Source organism: Ornithodoros turicata, chromosome 3 (genome assembly GCF_037126465.1).
Source record: "Ornithodoros turicata isolate Travis chromosome 3, ASM3712646v1, whole genome shotgun sequence".
Taxonomy (NCBI): domain Eukaryota; kingdom Metazoa; phylum Arthropoda; class Arachnida; order Ixodida; family Argasidae; genus Ornithodoros; species Ornithodoros turicata.
The window spans coordinates 60,077,597-60,083,779 of NC_088203.1; the positions used below are offsets into that span (position 1 = coordinate 60,077,597).

At 48.4% G+C, this 6,183-nt stretch overlaps 1 long non-coding RNA gene across 1 annotated transcript; it reads left to right on the top strand.

The window, feature by feature from the left end:
• The first annotated feature begins 2,027 nt into the window (after positions 1-2,027).
• LOC135387164 (uncharacterized) lies at positions 2,028-2,810 on the top strand. The gene is made up of 2 exons (XR_010420905.1): positions 2,028-2,439; positions 2,495-2,810. It is a non-coding gene; the product is annotated as an uncharacterized LOC135387164 (long non-coding RNA).
• Positions 2,811-6,183: the final 3,373 nt, after the last annotated feature.

Below are 6,183 nucleotides of genomic sequence, written 5' to 3' on the forward strand. Positions count from 1 at the left end.
TAGTCGCATTCAACCCGCAATTTTGGCCTCTTTTGACTAAGAGAAGGCTTTCGACAGGGTGTACCACGGGTACATGTACCAGATACTGCACGCTTTTGGTTTTTCCCGTTACGGTTATTGGCAGGATCAGAACTCTGTACGGTTATTGGCAGGATCAGAGCGTGTCACTCGCCGCCTTATGGTTTTCCAGCAAGTACTGGTACTACCGCAGTGTCGATATTGCCCCTCGTCGGATCTTGGCGGCTGCGACCGGCACCGCTTTTCGTTTCATCTGGGGTGGCAGTGTGGAATGGGTGTCGCGTGCCCGCATGTGCCTGCAGCGGGAGGTAGGTGGCCTATATGGGTTCCACATATGAAGACCAAGTGTCTTGCCCTTGGTCTTAAACGTATTTTTGATGCGCTCATATAGAGCCGTACCACTCTGGGCATGACCTGTTGCAGTACCTTCTGGGTCTTGATGTCAGGTTTTTTGCTGCTTTTTCGCTGAGTAGGCCTCGATTGCACTCCACCTAAGAGAGTATGTCTCCTTTATAAGACGCCTGCGTGAGTCCTACCCTGGTGAACGTATTTCTACTTGGTCTGTCAAGCGTCTGTACAGGTCCCTCTTGGAGCTACTCCCCATGCCTCCGGCGGCTGTGGGCCTTGGTGTGCCCCGGCAGGTTGCTTGGCGTCTTGTCACCGCGGGCTGGTTGGACGCCCGTCAGGCTAGCCTAGAATGGCGCCTGGCACACGGCGTTTTATCGCTTCGGGACCGTCTGTCTCGCTTCGGAGTTGCCACTCCTTTCTGTTCATTCTGTTCTTGTCACGAGAGTGCAGAGCACGCGTTTCATCAGTGCCCTGTGCCCTATATACGCTGTCGCACAGAGTTGAGGTCCTGTTCGGCGTGCCCCGTTTCGGTGGAGTGTCATTCAAATGCTCTTCCAGCCTCCCGTCCCGCATCGAGATAGGAAACAGTTCCTTCTTCTGGCAGTTGAGATCTACACCAGGTGTGGATTTCTCAGCTCAAGGTGGCCACGTCCGTACGGTAGTGGAAGTGCTAAATGTTGTTTGAGCAAGGATTCGCCGATCCCTTCGTAAGAGAGAGCTGTGCTGGAGCTGTGCACTTCGCAAGGCGATGTCAGACATCTTCTGTCTTCTTTGAAGATGATAGAGGTACGTATGTGCTTCACTTTTAGGTGGCCATGTATATTGTGTCGTCACGTACGCAACTTTCCGCGAGTCTTCGATCGTTGCATGGTGACGTCCAGCACCCATATTAATTTAGAAATCATAGTGCTCTAGAGTTGGCATCTACGTAGTCCTAGTCTAGTCCGTGTGAAACGTTAGAGGGAACCAGTCTGTGTGTGGGGGGGAATATGTTTATTGAAAAAAGTATGTGTGGCTGGTCTTCCGCTCCGATGCCAATACAGGTACAGGGAGCATCCCAATGAAGATTACTGAGGGATGCTCGCATGTTTTCTGTAGTGGGTAAATGACTATACCCAAATTCCAGAGCAAGAGGGCCCAGGCGAAAATCTGGACTGGTCCCAGAATGGTTCCAGTTGAATCTGGACTGGTTCCAGTTGGATGTTTGGTGGTCCCGGAATGGTTCCAGTTGAATGTGGATGGTCCCAGCTGGATTCCCAAGTGGGGTGGCTGGTTCCACTTTGGTGACATCAGTGGTACCACTCTCGTCTCGGATGGTTCCAGAAGTTCCAGCTGGAGCCTCACAGGTACCATTTTGTTCCCAGAATGGTCGCTGAGACTCCAAGTTGGGCAGCTTCCCAGCTTCCCCCTTTGAGATTTCATCTTGTCCACACTTGCCATGTTTTGTTTGATATATTACTCTGATCTATTTTAGCACAGGCATGGTCTCTTTTTATTGCTGTTTATCCAGGTGCGCGCGTCTGCGAATGTTGTAACTCCAATTCGTGCACATGCTCATCTGAGGTGAATATCATAACATATTAAGTACCAGGGAAATGTAAAAAAATACATCTCAACAACAACAAAAATTAAGCTAAATATTAGAAGAAAGACAACAACAACAAAAAAAGAAAATGTAATTGCAGAGGCTGATGCAATGTGAAGACGCCACGGCAATTCAAACTTCAAACGGCGAGAGCCGAGAGGGAGAGGAGAGAGCGAGAGGCGAGCGACGGAGCGAGAGGGCGAGAGTGGCAGGTGGCAGTTAGAACCGGTTAGAACTTTGAACTTCGACGCGTCGCGGCAAGTTGGTTTTGTCTTCAGTAACAGTCGCAAGGATGGTGATGGTGTATCTCCTGTGCAGTATTTACGTGTGTTTCAGTGCGCTTTGTAAGACAATGCGATGACAATGGCTCCTGTGCAACACAATGTCGATTTCCCGGAAGAGTTTTGACGCCAAGAATACGTAAACGGCGTAGAGGCAAGAACGCACTGTGAAACGCCAATCGGACTGCACGTCGCGAATGTTTGCAGGTATGAGTGGTGACCGTGATGTTTTGATTACTATTAATTAGATGTTTCATTTTAGAAACTTCGGAGGAACTTGAAGAGAAACAGGATAAGAAGATTCCGAACGTACGGTGAAGAGGAATGGGGTGTATGTCGCGACCTGCATGGAAAACAGGAGTGTTGTGTCATCTTCTCTAAGAAAATACAAGATGTGAGGTGGCCAACGAACGAAAGCTCCCTGTGGTCCGTGAGTGCATCGCACAGTCAGGCATATGCTTTGTCTAGACACAGTGAGTGATCAGACTTATACTACGTGGTATGTAAATGTAGAGATGTATTGATTATTTCTTTCTGCTCAGTGTATGCTTTTAGCAGAATAAACGGTAATTACTTGAGCAATATGTGCATTTCTACGCATTATTTTCGGTCATGCATTCAGTGGTCCCAGCTGCTAAGTGGCCGGATCCCGGACCACTTAGCAGAGGGGACCACTGGGTCAATTCCACTGGTTCCACTTCAAATGGGACCATCGTGAAGCTGGTTCCACTTTCAACTGGTCCCAGTCACTAAGTGGTCCCACACTCAAAGTGGGACCTGTCCAATAAACCACTTTTTAGTGGTCCCACTCCAGATTTTTGCCTGGGCGGTAAGCACACCTCTCCCGTGCCACCATCATCTCTCCTCCCTCATTCACCCTGCCCTCCTCTCCCTCCCCTGGGTGCACCGAGCGGCCACTTCAGAGCAGACTGACCGCACCTTCCCCTAACGCACCCCCCCCCCATTCAGTTCGCAAGACAAGCAATATATAGTATATGTTTTATCTGCGAAAGGAAATGCCACTGCCGCATATTTCTTTCAAAGTGGGCTTTCAGCTGGTCGCTTGAGTGCCGGCCAGTGTGGTGCGCCGGTGCAGTGCCTGTGCAGGAAAACTGCGCCAGTGCTGCTTACACCGATTCACCCAGCAGATATGCTAGATAGTGCCAGCGTTGACCAAAAACTCATGCAACTGATGTACAAGATGAAGTAGCGGCCTCAGAACAACCACTTTAATAACAAAACATAAAATAAACATAAAAAATAAAAATTAAACATAAAATACGTGACAATGTCAGAATCCACATTCATACCATCCGAGTCCGAGTTCGAATCCATCATTGTCCGAGTAGCGCGAAACAGTGTCCTCGACGTATAGTTCTCCACCTTCGGACGCTTCGCCCGTGCCCCCCCCCCCCCAAAAAAAAAAAAAAATCAATCGAGCGCCCCAGCATAAAGCGATGTGTAACTACTGCTACTGCTTAGCTGTCTGAACTCGACGAACTTGACTCGTCATCCAAGGTATACAACATCGCAGTAGGTTTGCCGGTTCTATGGCGGCCATGTTGAGCAAGTGTAAAAACCATGGAAAGGAGGGGGACGGAAAGCGGAACTTGAGAGCTCGTGTTCCTGTCCACGTAATAGAAAAAGTCATTTTGAGGTCATGTGTGACTTTGTTTACATGACTTACTAACATATTTCCGTCGTCATGACGCCAGGAGACGAACGTATTTTGCCAGCGTTATATGCGGTGCTTCTTCCGCGACATGGTAGCCCATTTCTCTTTAGTTTAAGTACGTCCCCAAGAACACGCATCCCTCACTCATCCTGATGATGTCACTGTGGGACAGAAATGACGTCCTGGCAATATCCCCGTAGGATCCTCAATTTGTTAGAAAAGTGTTAGAATGAGACTTTAGAGATGTAGTATTTTTGTAGTTTATACATGATCACTGCTGGTTCGGTTGAATTTGGTTATGACAAACAAACCAGAACACTAATTAATGAGTGTAGGCATTGAAATGGCCAACGCAGTATAAACTAATTTGCTTCTCCTTTATGTGTCCTCCGGCTGACGGCCGCAGGACGTACGCAAATGACTGTTACTGGAAGATCCCATGATGGCACTCTCTGGATCGCTTCCGGGCATCCCATCACGGACGAGGACGCCATGACACTTTGAGGACGTCCTGAGGATCGCGAGTAATCGTGGAGGTCGCATGAGCGCGGATCTTAACGCGCGGTCGTCATCACATATTTGGAAGTCGTCAACAGTACGAGGCCTTGCAAAACTGCCCGTTTTACTGCGAGATTATTGGATAAAAATAATTACCGTGATCGAAAGACATCCAAAACGTCGCGCAGAAACAACAACCGCATTGTCTACAAACGGTTTGGCCGCCGATCACGGGCGCCGCCATCTTGAAGGTCACGTGCGCCTTGACGTTTGCTGTGACGTTTGAGTTCCAAACTCCAGGGATTGCTCGAACAATTTGGTCAGTATCAAGGATAAGTAGAACTTTGTGCTTTTCAGAAATTTGCTGTTAATATTGTCCACCCCAGAGCTAGAGCGTAGCTTAAGCCCCTCGATGATCCTAACCACACCGAGTGAATCAAACATAAAGGCGTCAATTGGCATAAGATTACGTGATATGGTGGTAGATGCGGGATGTTCCTACTGACAGGAGAAAAGACACTGGCAAAGAATTAGTTGAAAACGTCAGCAGATTGATTGCATGGAATTGGCCTGCCCTCTCTATCAATTAGTGACGTGGGCGCGGGAACTTGTTTGTTGACTATGTTCCAAAATTGTTTCGGGTTGCATGCCCAGCAATTCGGGACAAAAGGTAAAGCAGGCTTCACCTGATACTGCTACCATAGAAGCCATGTATTAGGAATAGAAAATCGCGTGCAGCACGCTCCGTTGTTGCCGCTTTGCATTCGTTCTCTAGTGGGACGTTGCCTGTGTCATAGCGAAACATTTAGTGCAAGTTTCATTGACGAATATTGGGTTCTTCGAGGTTCCATTTTGGTTCCAAATTTCCGACCTGAAAAGGAGGCTTCACGAGATACACTGAAGCTTTGGTTGAGGCCCTCAACAGTAGTATTGGATCAGCTCAAGTATCCGGAAACTCACACAGTCATCTGGACGCCATTAATTAGCAATTAGAGCAATTTGGGATCCCCCACAGTAATTAGGATCATTCAGGGAGTCATTACACTAATTGGGGAGCATCTAAGACGTGTCCAGACCACTGTGTGAGTTTCCGGCTACGTGAGCTGATAAAAAAGAAAAAATAGATAGAGATAGAGTGGAGAGAAGGAGTTTAGTTGAAGATCAACGACGCCATCTTGAAGAAAGCGGTTCGGAACGGCCGCTGACCATCGCTGGGCGACGGAGCACAGAGGTAGGTTGCAAAGCATCGCAGCTATGACCACCAGTTCCAGACATCCTGTGACGTCTGGGCAGGTTAGGACAGCTCTGAACATGCGAGGAGAAAAACACTCGTAATACACAGGCTGTGAAAGCAAGAGTAAATATACTATCCATCAATAGCTAACAACAAAAAGAATCAGACACAGAAGCAAAGCAACCCACCACAACAGGAGCGCAGAACGATAAGCCTGCTTCCTCCGACAGCCAGGCAGAGAACTGACTCGTAATGGTATTTTCTCCTGTATAAAGTCCCGCAGCTGCACCCCCTAGCGGTTACTTTCTCAACTAATCTCACGACAAAATGATTAAGAATCATGCTAGCGCTACTCCCGTTCGCAAGGCAGAAGAAGATAGAAAATGGCGGGGATGCCAGGACAACAGCAACCAGCTCCCGACGTGCACGAGCATGAAAAAAGCGGGGGCAAAGTTATCACGTGCGAAAGCATTAGTTACACAACAAATCAACCCACCACAACAGGAGCGCAGACCGATGCGACTGCTCCATCCGACAGCCAGGC